Source organism: Gordionus sp. m RMFG-2023, chromosome 3 (assembly GCF_954871325.1).
Source record: "Gordionus sp. m RMFG-2023 chromosome 3, tfGorSpeb1-WG-v2, whole genome shotgun sequence".
NCBI classification, from domain to species: domain Eukaryota; kingdom Metazoa; phylum Nematomorpha; class Gordioida; order Chordodea; family Parachordodidae; genus Gordionus; species Gordionus sp. m RMFG-2023.
The window spans coordinates 47,011,856-47,029,599 of NC_088777.1; the positions used below are offsets into that span (position 1 = coordinate 47,011,856).

The window sequence follows — 17,744 nt, forward strand, 5'->3', positions numbered from 1 at the left end:
CTTGAAAATCACCCTTTTTTATAAAGAAACATTGCATAATATTTATCTTCAATCTTAATCTTGTCAATATATTTTTCTCCCTTGAAGCCAACTCATTTTGTTTTATATTTTATTTGTATTTCAACCCATTAGCATCCGCCTGCCACATTTTTTTTAAAATTGTTATCTCTGCTTTAAGTCAATTCGTTTTTTTTTGTATTTTTTTTAGTTTCACACCACATCTTCATATAAAAATATATTTTCTACCACTTGCCATTTTCTCTTTATCAATTTTATTCAACGCTATTTTATTTCCCATTATTATTCTATACTTTCGCCGCTACATTGGTTTTCGCACTCGTTAATTTACACGTTTGGTTCTTACACAAATTAATTCACCTTCCTTAGCGCCCTATTTTACTGTTCTCTATTCATCACCGCACTATTCATTGAAATCTCTAAATATTTGTCTCACACGATGATTTTCGTTATTTTATATTTACCCCATATAAAAGTATAGCGCTAATTTCTAAACTCAAAACCAAAAACTATGAGGGCATCATTGATGTATTTTTTTAATGCAAAATTTATAATTATTCCTTCACACATTGGTGGCAAAAAGAACGGTTCCTCCATGTGGAAACTAAACACTCATAAAAATTTACATCTTTTTTCCCTTTCGAGGACTATTTCTCCACTTATATTTTTTCACTCTCGCATTTATATATTTCTTTATTAATTTATATAAATCTCTCACAATTGTATTTCACTATCGCGTTTTGCGTTCTCTATATAATTTTTTTCGTTCACTTCAATTTAATTCAACACAGCATTTGTACACTTTTTTTCCCAAAATTCCAACAATAACTTTTTTTTTAAAAACCAAATTTCATTTTAAAAAATTAGCACCACATCTTTGTCAACACCTCCACAAATATTAACCAATCACACTATAATTTCCTCCCATATGTTTAGGTCTCATTCACCGCTTCGAATATAATTATTAATATAATACATTATAACCCCGTTGTGAAAATTAAAAAAAAACAATAAATTATAGTTATAAAATATACTTTTTTAGGACAAATAAAGCCCAAGTTCTACACTTGATATATAAAATCAGGCGACTAAAATACGATAAATATTAAACAAAATAATTTTTAAAAATAAATATATTTTACGCTAATACATGAGTAAGCAATATAATTTAAAATAATAATATAAACATGTATTTAATACCGTATAGGAAGTAAATAAATAAAAATCAACCAATTTTATTTTGGTACACAAATAAATTTTTAAAATAAACGTTATTTCTCAACCTTGACATTTAGAATATTGATTTATTATAGAACGATTAAATTAATTTATTTGATTATGTTTGCTGTTACAGTTTGATTTGTAGTGTTATGACAAATATTGATTTAAAATTTGTAGATATTTTTCTGGCAAGCTTGATGTAGGGGTGTGAATGTGTATATTTTTCATCCAAATTTGGTGGCATAATTTTAGGATTTAGAGTGATTAGAATTCTGCTAGTTTTCAAGTATATTTTTTTTACGAGGGAATTGTTATAATTTAAAATAATTTACGTTTTTCGCCTTATAGAGTAATAATCAATCAGATTAATTTACGATTTTAAAATAAAACATGGTTGACTGCATTCAGATTGAGTCTAGAAGACAAATAGAGAGTCTAGTCATTTTTCGGCCAAATTGTTTCAGATCCATTTTGACAGATAAAGTAAATAGATTTTATTTAGTCTTTGAATTTAGGTCTTGGTTGGCCTTCACCGCACTTAGCTAACCTAACTTTTTAATTGGTATTTTACTCTTTTGTAATATTATTTTTAAATATGAAAAATTTCGTCGATTACAAGAAAAAGAGAAAATTTTTTTTAAAAGTTTTTGTGATTTCTTTCAGTTTATCTTCATGTCTCAAAGAATTATGTTCGTGCAAACTGAATGCAGAGTATATTAGATATTTATTCAAAAATCGCCAAAGGATATAAAATCGAGAGATTCCAATTCTCAGCGGATTCCATATCCCAAGATATGACACAATATTATTAATTTTTATAAAGAATATATATTTTAAAAAATATTATGTGTTGAACACTGAAGTAGTTCACCATCGACGCGTCTAGTATTTCTGGAGCCAGTTGTGAGTGTAAGAGCCTTATCGCGTTACCATTCCTGTCTGTAAGACCATCTGGTTTACAGAAAAAAACGGACAGGGTATCATTGCCATATTTGATTTATTAACTTTGTTTTAAATTTAATTGACTATTATTTTTCGTAAAATTGAGCCTATTTTTTTTTATTCTTTGAACAACTTATATAATATTAATTTTAAAAAGAATTATGGACACACAAAGATATTAATTTATCAAGGTGAAATAAAAAAAAGTTTTTTTTATACAAAGGGAAAAAATATTAATATGTAAATACAATACATATAAGAACTATACAAAGATATAAAAAATATAATATACTTAATAAGTACTGGTGTGACATACAACCCCGCTAAAACGATGTAGAGGGGTAGGGATAAATTTTTTTGGGAATATGTTGAGCTATGCTTCGTTTGATAATAAGATCACTGATTCGTCCACCTTGATTTCCTGAATTTTAAGTTCTCGTGTGGAAGGTTTTCACTATACAAAATAATTTTTTAATCTTTTCTGACATCAACTTTCTAAGCATGGGGTTACCCAATACTATAAGGTAAGGATACATGAAATGTTTAAGGATTACAAATATATAGACGAGCATAAGATAATCGGAATGACAACTTAGTTCAAAGAGTTTGAATTCACTTTCGAGGGATGATAGTATGATAGCTGGTATTGAAAAGAAGAAAGTAATTGTGCTTAACACGCTGGCCATAACTGCAAAATTATGCAACTTTATTACACTATTTCTTTCCACTTGATCTAGGCTTAAATTAGAATTCAAAATTGTATTCGAACAACCTCTAGTAATTGCCATAACCTTTGATTCTTTAGATTTATCTTTTTTATAAATCAAGTACCAAGTCTGTAAGTTAAAGATCACTATGAGTATACAAGGTATCGTGATAGCCATCGTAGCAGCAAACGTATAAAATTTGCTGAAAAATGGTTTCATCTTTTCGTTCGTCTGAATAAAATACTTATTTTCTAAAACATGTTGGCCAGTTTTAACGAGATAAATACTCTTGTTGAATAGGAAAGGTAGAGATGTTATAAATGATACTACTGTTAAGAACAACATTATGAAGCTATCCAGGTTTGATTCTTTGTTTATGAATTTAATCTTGTAAAAAATAGGAAATTTAATCGCTATAAAGCCCCTTATCGATAATACTCCCATAAACCAGTGGGATAAAAACAAAAGATTGCAGAGTAAAACATGTCTAAATTTAGCCTTTGACAATACTTCGAAAAGACTCATTTCATTGTTAAGACAGATTTCGGGATATTTAATAATCCAATAACCTCTAACACCGGTAATGATGCAAACTAATAAACTTATAACATGTATCCAGACTAGGTAATGTCGGTTGTGAACGCTGTAGGATGCCTTCAGCGTATTTCCGCAGGAACCTTTGGTCAAGGGTGATAAAGCGTAGAGAATCAGAATGTTCCCTAAAATTCCAAAAGGGGTCAATAATATCATGATGATAGGGAAAATGAAACTCACTTTACCTAACAAATGTGCTAGAATTATGCCATCAGCTGATTTTGTGATATTCACTGATAAATTGCTATATTTAAAAATTGTGAATAGGTATTCCATTAAATTATATATATATTTATATAGTGTTTAAAAAGTGTTAAGTTATACAGTAAATTTTTAAGTGACAAGTAAAAATTTTGGAAACGTTTCTGCCCGAAAAAAGGTAAATGTTATTATTTAATACTATTTTTTAGATATTTCAAAAAAAATACAACTTTCAATTTAAAAAAAAATGATTCTACGGAAAAAATAAAATTCATTATAAATGATTGTGAAAAATATTGTGTATAATTTCATGGAGAATAATGATATTATTTTAATTAAATAACTAATTTTTGGATGTACAATTTTTTTTGTAAATTTTTTTTTTAAAAAAACCTTGAAGTCATTAATTCACGAATTTCGTGTATTAATTAATATTAGTATTTTTGAAATTAATTCAATCTATTTCTTTTAATAAGTAAGAGCCAACTATCATACAAATGAATAACCATTAATCGATATTATATTATTTCTTAATTTAAAAAAAAAGTAAGAATTCATAGTATTTGTTGCTGAATATAAGTTGAAAATATATAAGCCAACCAAATACGATAAAATTTAATGGATTACCAATTCAACATTTTTAAAGGTAGCAATTTATCAGCGACTATCACAAAATAAACTGAGGATTAAATTCTAGAACATTCTTCCGGTAACGAAAGTTATGTTTTTCCTAGTATTATGAATATGATTGACCTCAAGAAAGTTATTTTCATTTTTAAAAAAAATTAAGGTTAACGTAACGAGAAAAAGTATTTTTTTATAGTTATATGTCACTTATTATATAACCTGACTTCTATTTAGTATTTCATATGGTACAAAGGGCCCTATAACACGCATTGGGGGTGCCTATAAAATGGTATCAATTTTAGTTATCGGGAGAGGTGTAGCGACACTGTCTTAGGAGTTGGGATCTAGAGGCCTTATATTTAATTTATTGAAAAAAAAACTTTTAAGGAAGAAGGGCATATCTACGACAAAGATTGTGAGTTGTACTATGTGCTTTCTAAACTTAAACCGATCCATGAAATTATTAGAGCCAAAATTATATTAAACTTACATTTGCTTCTTATCAATAAGATATAAAATAAAATAATTTTTATAGTGCACACAAATTAAGCGATTCGAACCCTGCGTTGCTAATGCAAATAATGCATTTCAAATTTATTACGCAAATTAATCATTACGAATTCGCGGCGAAGTATACGAAATATCCTGTATTTTTATATACATTACAGCGAATACGCGATAACTGAGTATGCAGGTTAGAAACCATTTTAAAAAAGTAAACTTTATTTTTTATTGCATTATTATATAAAATGTGAAAATATAACAGGGTTCAATTATAGTAAAGGCGATTCTTTTAAGCGATGCGATATTTAACGCTGCTTATTTACAAAAAGACAATAAATAGATAATATATATGGAACGAAACGATGAAATTGTTCTGATCAAATTTTAAACATATGATATGCCGCGATACAATGATAAAATGTATGCAATACAATTTAAAAAAATTGCAAATTCGATAAATGGGTATATGATATATATTTCAGAAATATTAACAAAATAAATGGCTATTTTTATTTTAAAAAAATTATCTCTATTTTTATATCAAAAATTGTCTGCTTTAAATAAATGTGGCATTACTTTTCTTTAGAAATGGAAAATTATTCTTTTTTTTTTGGTTTCGTATAAATTAAAAATAAAATATAAAATTATTTATGGAGAAAAATGTTTGAAGTATACGGGGCAGGTATTCTAAACATGTTGGAATACCTTCCGTTAACCGTGCAGTCACTATAGTTAGCATTAATTCGCGACGAAGTATGAAAATATGATATAAATATAATAATTTTGCATTCATTGTATACTTCGCCACGAATTCGCGCTAACTGTGAATGTAAGATATAATACATATTTTTCAAAAATCGCCAAATGATATAAGATCATTCCATAACTAAATATATGACGCGTATATAACTAATTATTATAAAGATATATTAAAACAAAAAATTATATGTTGAACGCTGAAGTTGCTCTTACTGTTTCTGGAGCTAGTTGTGACTTGTGATTATAAAAGTTTTATCGCGCTAAGTTTGTAAATAATGGACAGGGTACCATTTCTTTCATCATATTTGATTTATTATATTTGTAGGTATTATTGACCGTAAAATTGTATTTCCTTTTATCGTTTGAAAAACTTATATAAATGTTTAAAAAAAAATTATGGACAAATATTAATTTATCAAGGTTATATACAAAACGTTTTTAATGCTAAGAAAAAAATTTCAATATGAAAATATAATACATATAAAAAATATATACTTGATAAGCAGCAGTGTGACGGACACCCCGCTAATAAAACCACGCAGAGGTGTGGGGATAAATTTTTTGGGAATATGTTGTGCTAGGCTTCGTTCGGTAAGTCTATGCAAGCTGATTCTTTCCACCTTGATTTCCTGAATTTTGAGCTTCTCGTGCGGAAGGTTTTCGAAAAATGTCTTCACTATGCTAAATATTTTTTAATCTTTTCTGACATAAACTTTCTAAGCACGGGGTTACCCAAAACTATTAGGTAGGGATACATGAAATGCTTAAGGATTAGAAATATATAGACGAGCATAAGATAATCGGAACTACAACTTAGTTCAAAGAGTTCGTATTCACTTTTGAGAGATGATAGTTTGATAGCTGGTATTGAAAAGAAGAAAGTAATTGTGCTTAGCACGCTTGCCATAACGGCAAAATTATGCAACTTTTTTACACTATTTCTTTCCACTTGATCTAGGCTTAAATTAGAATTCAAAATTGTATTCGAACAACCTCTAGTAATTGGCATAACCTTTGATTCTTTAGATTTATCTTTTTTATAAATCAAGTACCAAGTCTGTAAGTTAAAGATCACTATGAGTATACAAGGTATCGTGATAGCCGTCGTAATAGCGAACGTATAGTATTTGCTGAAAAATGGCTTCAATTTTTCGTTCGTCAGAATAAAATACCTGTTATTTAAATGTTGTCTAGTTTTAACGAGATAAATACTCTGGTTGAATAGGAAAGGTAGAGATGTTATAAGTGATACTACTGTTAAGAACAACATTATGAAGCTATCCAGGTTTGATTCTTTGTATATGAATTTGATCTTGTAAAAAATAGGAAATTTAATCGCGATAAAGCCTCTTATCGACAATACCCCCATAAACCAGTGAGATAAAAACAAAAGATTGCATAATAAAACTTGTCTAAATTTAGCCTTTGACAATGCTTCGAAAAGACTCATTTCATTGTTAAGACACATTTTGGGATATTTTATAATCCAATAACCTCTAACACCGGTAATGATGCAAATTAATAAACTTATAATATGTATCCAGACCAGGTAATGTAGGTTGTGAATGCTGTAGGATGCCTTCAGCGTATTTCCGCAGGCACTTTTGGTCAAGGGTGATAAGGCGTAAAGAATCAGAATGTTCCCTAAAATTCCAAAAGGAGTTAGTAGAATCATGATGATAGGGATAATGTAACTCACTTTACTGGGGAAATGTTCTAGAATTTTATCATCAGCTGATTTTATGATATTCACTGATAAATTGCTATATTCAAGAATTGTGAATAGGTATTCCATTAAATTCTTAATTTTTTATGTTTTATTGTAAATTTTAAATGGCAAAGCGCAAATTTTGGAAACGTTTCTGCCCGAATAAAAGGCAAATGTTATTATTAATACTATTTTCTAGATATTTTTTGTTAAAAAAAACTTTATCTAAAATAAAACGAAGCGTTTTTAGTAAAAAACAAACCTTAAATTCTTCTGCTCATTTGTAGGCATTCTACGGAAATATAAAATTCTTTATAAATGATTGTGAAAAATATTATACATAATTCATGAAAATAATTATAATATTTTAATTAAATAATTAATTTTTTGGGTGTAGAATTCTATTTTTGCGAATTATTTTTTAAAAAATAAATACCTTGAAGTCATTAATTCACGAATTTCGTGTATTAATTAATATTAGTTTTTTAATTGTCTAATATTTCTAATAAGTAAGTCCAACTCTAAAAATGAATAACCATTAATCGATATTATATTAAAAAATAGTATGAGTTATATACATAATATTTGTTGCTGAATATAAAAGGAAAAGGTTAAATTATAAATCTTATAATATGATTTATAATTAATGAATTACAATTTTTCCGCTTAAAATTATGTTTATGTAATATTCATATTTACCTATAATAATGAAAAATTTATAATTGTAAATCAGTGACTCTTAAACTTCAAGTTTCTAATATTTTAAGATGTGCATCAAGTAAAATGATAATAGTGAAAAAAGCTTACGTTTAACGATAAAAAATTATAAGGAAAAAAAATCTGTTGGAATAAAAGCGTTCTTAAAATAAATCGGTATTATACTTAAAAATAAAAGAAACTACAAAAGAAATATTTAAGGTCAAAATTTAATGTTATATTTGAGACTGTGTATCGTTGTTAACGGCATTTGAGCCGATTTCTAAAAAAGGCTAAATCAATGTTTTACTCAGAAAAATAAAATGCAAGCCTTCAGATTTTGCTCATAGGGGGCACAAAGTTTGGACATCCATTAGCGAAATCTCGAGGTTTAGACAATATTTTTCTGGCTAAAATATCGCGTTAGCCGTTTTTAAAAATCGCTCAAATCGAGCTTAACAACACTAGTTTATCTATATCTACTAAAGGTTTAAGAGAGAAAGAGAATCACTTGGCATATTTGGTATTATCTCTCCAAACATAAGAGATCTAGATTTACGAGTTTCTTTGTTTTGTTGTGAATGAGGAAGATATTATGACTTGATATTAATTTACCTTAACATTGAGAAAAAATATGCAAAATTCCCTGCTATATTACCCCTGTTTTCAATTAATAAAATATACATGTTGGATGAACATCTGTTTATGGAATGCCCTACAGAAAAATTGATAATACTATTTAGCCCTTTAAAACAGAGTTGTACAACGTTTATTGTAAAATCAGATCCTGAAATTTCCAACTATAATTTATATAAAATAATATTTAATATAATAAATAAATTAGATATTTTTACAGGAATATTATAAATAAAAACGATCAATGCTCTTGTGCTGTCCCGATAAATATACATTAAAGAAAAATTGTCTAAGGAAATTCTAAAAAATAAAAATATCATTTTTTTTAAAGTTTTAACCTTGCTAATAATTAATTTACTTTGTTTATTGGTAATTATTAATATAATTTATAAAAAATAATATTAAAATGATTGTATCAACAATTTCATAAAATTAAAGGTAACCAAAAAATATATCAAATCTAGATTCTGAGTTGCCTGCCAATTAGAATGATATAAAAAAAATTAGCGCGAATAATTTCCAATGAAAGGCGATATAAAAATTAAATTTTGCGGAATCCAAAGTTTGCCAATTCGCTGATGACTGTAAATATAGTTTAATTTCATTGGTATTTTTTTCTTCTTTATCTTTTTCATTTTTATAAATATAGAGGGTTTAGAAATGACTTGATCCTTTGGAAATATACATGAAATTGACAATATAAGTAAAATATTTAAGGTTTAAATATTCGTATAAATTTCTAACAATTTTTAAATATGTATTAAAATTTTTTATATATACACCTTATATATAGTCTTTTTTTTTCAAAATTATGTAAAAATAACTAAAAAATATATGAATTTACTGTAATATTATGGAATTGTTTATTCATTTCAAAGAAACCTAATGATACAAAGTTAAGCTTTAACAAGTTTCGATTCCTAAGACCTGAAAACTGCAACTTAAAGAATGGGTCTGGCACATATACCATGTTTATCTTCACCTGTCCCAAAATTTTAAACTTATTTTAATTAAAACTATAAACGTTATTTCAAAATAAACCGCGTTAATTGTTACTTTTGAAAAAATAATACTCGATATTCCAAAAAAATCCAAAATATTTTATATAAGTTTTATTTTTATATTATTTTTCCTATCTTCATTTAATCATCAATTTTATTTGTCTATATCAGAATTCAATCTGAATTCATATTTTTACCTTCATATGTTTTTGTAGATTTGAGCTGCTGGACATACGAGAAGCATGGCAGGATGGAAATAAAACTTTCAAATATATAGAAAAGAAATTGGAATAGTAGATGAATATTTAGTGCGAGGAAGTCAGAGTGTGGCACCGTTCAAGTTAAGGGAAGCAATGATTCATATAGGACATCTAGGAGTGAAGAGAATAAAACAATGGGCGTGCAAATATTGGTGGCCAGGAAAGAATACAGAGATTGTGAATATCAACAGATCCTGCTATAAGGTGCAATTCATGGGATCAGATGCCGGCATACATATTGATTTATTTGATTTAGAAAACAAGATGTATATACTCGTGTTTGATGATTATTCAAAGTGGGTCGAGTATAAAAAGGTAAGAGGCTTAACGATTCAGGTGGGAAAAAAACATTGAATAATCTATAGAAATGTTTCGGAGACACCAGAATAATGATTGAGGACGCGATTCAGGCCTGTAGACATTTCCAGATCTTTTGTGCTTAAACCGGAGCGAAGTACATTTTGGCACGGCCGTAACCCGAATTAAATGGTCAGGAGGAGCGAATGGTAGCAAGCAGTGATCAAGAATTGGTTGTGAAAATCAAAGGAATTTGGGTGGCTGTGGCCCATTACAACAAAAGTCGAAAGGGTTAAGAATAATCCCCAACAGAGAAATTTATAGAGAGGAGAGCCCGTATTTTACCGGATATATTTAAACAGATAAGAATAAAGAGACGGAGGTATAGGTAAATGAGATGCTTGAATTCATAATTAGACAGAGCGTGTGGGCCAGAAAATATGGAAATACAGGAAAATGGTAATCAGGTGTGATCTGGAATGAGTTTCTATTTCATTGTCCCTTTTTCCCTCCTTTTTTTTATCTTTGCCAATTAGTTGTTAAAAAGCTGATGCCGGTCAATTTCCAAAAACAACCTTATTAAGATTTTAGGCAAAATAATATTACATAAGCCTTTAAATTTGGAAAAAATATAAATCCAAACCTTTCCACGATCTACAAACAAAATCTTCAGTCTTACATAATATTATTAATTGGGTTGTTTTTAAAAATCGAAGTACTACTTAACAACCCTAACTCCCCCTTTCCCTCCCTTCCCTTCCCCTCCTCTTTTCTTTTCATTTTTTTCCATTCCATTTTTCTCTTTTCCTTAACCTTTTACTTATTCTGACCCTTTTGTTTTCCCATTTTTTTCCTTTTCCCCTTTCCTTTATTTTTTTCTTCCTTTTTCTTTTTTTTCCTCTTTACCATTTCTTCACTTTTCAGTTTCGCCTTTCCCATTTTATTTTCCTTCTCAATTTTCTTTCCCTTTTTCTTTTCATTTTTCTTCTGTTTTATCTATTTTTTTTTATTTCACTCTCCCTTTTTTCTATATTTTTTCTTTCATTTTCCATTTTACCATTTCCTTTCCTTTTTTTCCTCTTCCCATTTCCTTTTTTCCTTTCTCCCTTCCATTTCTTTTCCTTTTCGCTTTACATTTCCTTTCCCTTTTCCTCTCTTCCTTAAAATTCACTCTCTTCCCTTTTCTTTTTAATATCTCTTTTCCCCTTTCCTTTACCATCTTCTTTCCCTATTCCTTTTTATTTATTTTTATATCTATTCCTTTTTACACTTTTTTTTTCTTTTATTTTATCTTCTCTTTTCTTTTCCCTTCTTCGTTTCATTCTCCTTTTCCTTCTCATTTCGCTTCCCTTTATTCCCTACCTTTATTTTTCCTTTTACCTTAACTTTCCTTTTTCTTTCCAATACTCTTTCCTTTTCCCCTTAACTACCTTTTTCTTTTCTTTTCCCTTTTTCCTCTTCCCTTTTTAATTTCCCTTTTCTTTCTCTTTTCTTTCCTTTCTCTTTTCCTTATCTTCTCTTTTGCTTTCCCTTCTCCTTTCCCTTTCCCTTTCCTACATTTTTTACTTTTTAACACTCTTTTTCTTCTCCTCACTCTTTTTCTTTTCATTCCCCCCCTTTATTTCCCTTTCCCCTCGTCCCTTTTTAATTTCCTTTTTCCTTCTCTTTACCGAATACACTTAATTTCATATTTGCTTTAAAGATATTTAGGATATATAAGCAAGATTCCAATTTTTTCTTTGTTTTTAGCGATTTAGAACAGAAACCCTATTTCTGCCCTTCTTTTCTTACGCTTTCCCTCTTTCTTTCCATTCTCCCCATTTTTTTTCATTTCCTTTTCTTTCACCTTTTCTTTTCCTACATTTTCACCTTCCCTACTCCTTTCCTCTTTTCTTTTCATTTCTTATTTCCTATTTTCATTTTCACCACTTTTCTTTCCTTTTCCTTTCTCTTTCCTTTTCCTTTCTCTTTCCTTCTCTTTTCCTTTCCTCTACCTTTTCTTTCCCCATTCATTTCCCAATTTTTTCTTTTCCCCTTTTTCCCACATTCTTTCCCCTTTCTTTTACCTTTTTCTTTTCTTTTCATTTACTTTCTTTCTTTCTTTTTCATTTTCCTTTCCTTTATTTTTCCTATATATTTTCTTTTTCTTTAACTTTTCTACTACCTTTGTTCTTTCCATTTTCATTTTTTCTTTCCCATTTCTCTTATCCTTCCATTTTTAATTTTCCTTTCGCTTTTCTTTTATCTTTTTTTCCCCTTTATTTTCTTTCCATTTTCCTTTTTTTATACTTATATTTCCCTTCTTCTCTCCTATTCCCTTTGTCTTTCCCCTTTCTATATTCTTTTTCTTTGCTTCCTTATCCTTCCTTTCTTTTTACTTAACTTTCTCTTTTTCTTTTCCTTTACGCACTTCATTCACTTTCCCTTTCCTCCCCCCTTTTTATTCCCTAAATTCTGATCCTTTTATTTTCATTTTCCTATCCCTTTTCTCTCCGTTTTTTCTCTTTTCCTTTCTCTTTCTTTTTTTATTCCTCTTTATATAAACCCCCCTTCCCTTCTTTTACTTCTCCTGCTTCTTTCTATTTATCTTTTCCTTCTATTTTTATTTTCTCTTTCTTCCTTCCAATCTCGGCATTTTTCATTCTTATGAAATGTTTAATTCCAACTGATTCTGGGTCATTTTCTTCCAAGAACCTCTAATTTACCATTAAAAGTTGATCCAAAGGTTCTATTAAAAAACGAAAAAATCCAATCAAAAAAAGAAAATTCCAATTCAAGAAAGGAGAATCTTTATTTTTTAAATTTAAAAAAAAATTATATTCTTTAGGATCCTACATTATAGAAAGATTGCCAAAATTGTTCCAAACAATATTCGACTTTATTCGAATATATATTTACTTATTAAATTTCATAATGTTAGTAAATATTTGTATAATTTTTATTTCTCATTGTTCCTGTATAAAGTTAGCTATTGAAAATTTATCAATATATTATGGCAATGCATAAATTACTTTTTTTTGATAAAATCCTCAGCCTCATACTACCTATTTTAGGTGTTAAATAAATGACATTTTAATATTAATTAAATTAAAAAATATATAATATTAATTAAATTAAAATATAATATTAATTAAAATAAAATATAATATTAATTAAAATACATTATAATAAAATAATTTATGATAATTATAATATTCGAATAACCTTTTATAAAATCTGTCGCGAGTTCTACTTATGACCTTTTATAAAATATATTGCGATTTTTACTAACTTATTTCATTTTATTTAATATTCAAATTTATATTATTTTATAATACTATACAATTTAAAATTTTAGATATATTAGATCATAATGTAAAAATCATTTTTATTTTAATAAAATCTTTTGTTTAATCTCAGTTTGCCATCATTTGTTTCAATTATGGTGGCAGCGATAAAAGTTTATTAATAAATGTACAAATAATTTTTAAATATTTTTTATCAGAAATTAAAATTCTTAAATTAAAATTTAATATAAACTTTAATTAAAAAATTTGGACACTTGGCAAGCTATAGATGAAAACTATTTAATTCTTGGACTAGATATGGAAATATTCAAAGATAAAAATTTCTTGGATGATATTTTCCTGAAAGCTAATGTTGATGACGAAAAATTCAGGCCAACTCCAGGCGAAAAACGATTCCCATATAACTTAGATTAAAAAGGATGAATTTGATATGTCAATATTGATAATATAATAATATAATGCTGATATGATAATATTTATGCCAAAATGCTAAAATATGATAAAATGACCAAAAGACAGTTTTAAGTTTATAATTTTCCACCTCAAGTTTATGATTTTCAAGGAGGGGAAAGTTATGGAAATTATAAAGTTAATTTAAAAAATAAAATATTTAAAGTAGATTAAAGATTTAAATAGATATTCGTAAATTTATGCTATTTAAAATATTAAAGATTTAAATAGGGATCAAACTATAATAATGCCATAATAGTAATAGTATAGATGATATTTAAAATACAATATGATATGCAAAATAAAATTTTTTAGAATAAATAGATATATTCATAAATATTGAAATTTGATAATAACAAATACTGTTCTCAAATTGTGATGACTAAATAAATAACACGATGATACAGATAATAGAAATTATGATGTATTTATCAAATCAACACGGTAATGTTATCGATACGGATGACCAAGACAACGACGACGAATCTAGTACTAAAAGATATTGATACGCTTTTTGATAACAAATTCGATAAACAACAAACCTGACGACTAATTCGCGATCCCGATAACAAATGACGACGAAATTAATTCGTTAATCGCGGAAACAAAATAGATTTTAGAGAGGGGAATTTTATATGTTAAATAAAGTGACATTTTAATATTAATTAATAAATTTAATAAATCATTATAATAATTATAAAAAATATAATTTAAAATTTATTTTAAAAAATTATAATATTATTTAAAATAAATTATAATAAAATAGTTTATAATAATTAAAATATTCGAATAACCTTTCATAAAATATAGAGTTCTACTTATGACCTTTTATATAATATATAGCGAATTCCAGTGTTGTTAAAATAGTGCGCTACTAGCGCGATACTTTTTTCAGTAGCGGTAGCTTTAGCGGGCTACCTTTTTTAGAAAATAGCGATAGCGGTAGGTCGCTACTAATTTAGAAAGTAGTGAAGTAGCGCATTTTACATAATAAATACATCTAAAAATTATTAAAATATATTTTTTATTAAATTATAATCCTTTTATTTAATTTAATATAATTTAAATTTATATTAAAAATATACATTATAAATCAATAGCATTATAAATCTAGTTATTAAAAATGTGTGAGATTGTTGAAGAGAGCTAAATTTCTTTGGAAAATGATAAAAATATAGATTATCCTTTCCCAAATTCAAAAAATACTTATCTTGAAGAAAAATTTACTACTGGATATCGGTTTCGATGCAAGATGTGGCAAATTTATCCTCAAATCATACAAGCAGCTTTAATTTGGAAAAACATAGCATGGGATATCATGTTCCCACACTGAGTATATTAATTACCAAGTTCAAAAGAATCAAGAATCTAAAATTTTGCCAACCATTGGTAGAGTATATGCAGGCATTGAGAAAAGGTCAAAATTATTGGTAGAGTATATGCAGGCATTGAGAAAAGGTCAAAACTTTATTTTTTTCTATTATACAATTATATAAAATGAATGATTTTTGATTAGCCCAAATTTAAATTGGCTTAATTACAACACAATCTATAATATTAATATATATATATAATATTAAGATAAAATTCAAAATATATAATATTAATTACCTTGTGTATAATTATTATATTTTCAAAATCTTTATTTACCATAATTTAAAGCTATTTTAATATTTTTTTAAATTTAAATTTTGAAAATTAAAAAGGTATTCTTTTTTTATAATAAATACAATCACTTTATTTAAATTAGATTTCCAGATCTGTATGATAATGATAATGTATCCTGCTATTAGTGATCTGCACCGGGCCTAATTTTTCAAGCCCAGCCCGGCCCGAAATTTTTTTTAAAAAAGTTTTGCCGGCCCTGCCAGACCTGAATTTATTTAAATATAGAAATTAATTTTCATAATTACTTAAAATAAAAGACATATGTTATATAGCGTTTAGTTTCTATAAATTTAATCAAAATTTTTTATTTTACATAAAAATTGATAAATTTAGATATATTTAATAAAATTTCCATGGTCATACCCAACCCGGCCCGAAATTTTTTTAAAAATATTAGGCCCGGCCAGAACTCGGGACTTGGGTCAGGTATGGGTCGGGCCTAACTTTGCAGATCTCTAGCTGCTATCGTTCATTCTAGTTTCAAGTTAGTATAAATTTTTAAAAAAAATACGTGGCCATACATTAATTTGAATGAATAAAGGGCAACTGGATAGGCTGATGGTAACGTTAAAAAATGTCATACCTAACCACGATACTAATACTATAGCAAGATCAAAACCGCGGCCTTCCATAGACGATTTTTTTGAAATAAATAATAATAATATTATTATTGTACCTCTAGATGCTTTTTTTAAATCTAAAAATACTCATTTAAATATTTTTGAAGATTTTTTTCATATAAAAAGTGTTTATTAAATTTAATGCTGCGTTGCCCTACGTGTTAGTGCTGAACGATTATTTAGTAAAACCTATACTTTCTGATCGTCGCTCTAGACTTGGGGATGACTGTACCAAAATGTTATTATTATAAGCAATAATAAATAAATTATATATATGTAACAAATTATAGTCATGTTTTTATACCAATATTTTATTTGTGGAAATAAAGTTACGTAAAATATATTTTTTAAAAAATCAAAACAGCGTAAAAAGTAGCTTTAGCTTTTTACTTATGACCTTTTATAAAATATATCGCGATTTTTACTAACTTATTTCATTATCTTTTTTATATACAAATTTGTATTATTTTATAATATTATATAAACTTAAAATTTTAGATATATTAAATCATATTGTAAAAATCATTTTTATTTAAATAAAATTTTCTAATCTTAGCATGCCATCATGTGTTTCCATCATGGGGGCAGGCACCCTCCTTACCACCATGTGTTTCCATCACTACCTATATTATATTTTTGTTTAAACTTTGATATCTCATGCTTTGTGATCCACTGCCATTTGTTACATCCCATTATTTGTTATTCATGGTATTTCTTATTTCGCGCCATTTGTGATTCCCATGCTACCCCCCCCCCCCCCACCCTCACGTTAATGGTGGGGCCAGGGTGTTATTCTAGTTTTTATAACTGAATATTAAAATAATTACATATTATTACCTTAATAAAATGTAGTTCATATTACTCGATATGCCACGAGGAAAATTCAGATGTAAAATGAAAAATATGTAAATACCTACTAAAATGGAAAATAGAGAAATTATAATATAGATAAAATCTGATAGAATGAATATGGAATAGGCATAAATCGACAATAAATCGAAATTAACAAAGATGAAATCGACAATTATCGATCAAATATTATTTTATATAATTCTGGAAATTCATGTGATAGTAAATTCAAAATAAAAAGAATATTAAAATAATTAATAAAATATAGATTGAATAATAAGAAATTACCGATTTAATGGTTTATAAAATACACATGAAAATGAAAATAAAAAAAGAAAAATATAAACACATAAAAAAATTATAATAAATGTAATGTAATTTAAAGAAAAACGGTTAAAATAAAAATTAAAAAAGAAGTAAAATTAATAATTAAAAAATAATAAAATCAAGAGATTCAAAATTTTAATTTAGGAGTACAATTAATCTGTAAAAAGAAGAAAATCTCAGGCGTTATTATAAAACTAAAAAAGCCTAAATAACAAATAAATAAATAGAAACAAAACGTTAATGAGATGATCCACTTATGTATTTGGAAATATTATTCTTAATCCTATCATACCTGACAGAACGATAATGTCAAATGAATAACTTATAATACAAGACAAAAATATAAAAAAATCAGAATTGGAACTAGAAAAC

The 17,744-nt window shown here is 27.0% G+C and overlaps 1 long non-coding RNA gene across 1 annotated transcript; it reads left to right on the forward strand.

Annotated features, from left to right (window-relative positions):
• Nucleotides 1-4,217: 4,217 nt before the first annotated feature.
• On the forward strand, nt 4,218-5,188 carry LOC135927634 (uncharacterized). The gene is made up of 3 exons (XR_010572131.1): nt 4,218-4,392; nt 4,846-5,025; nt 5,077-5,188. It is a non-coding gene; the product is annotated as an uncharacterized LOC135927634 (long non-coding RNA).
• The last annotated feature ends 12,556 nt before the right edge of the window (nt 5,189-17,744 follow it).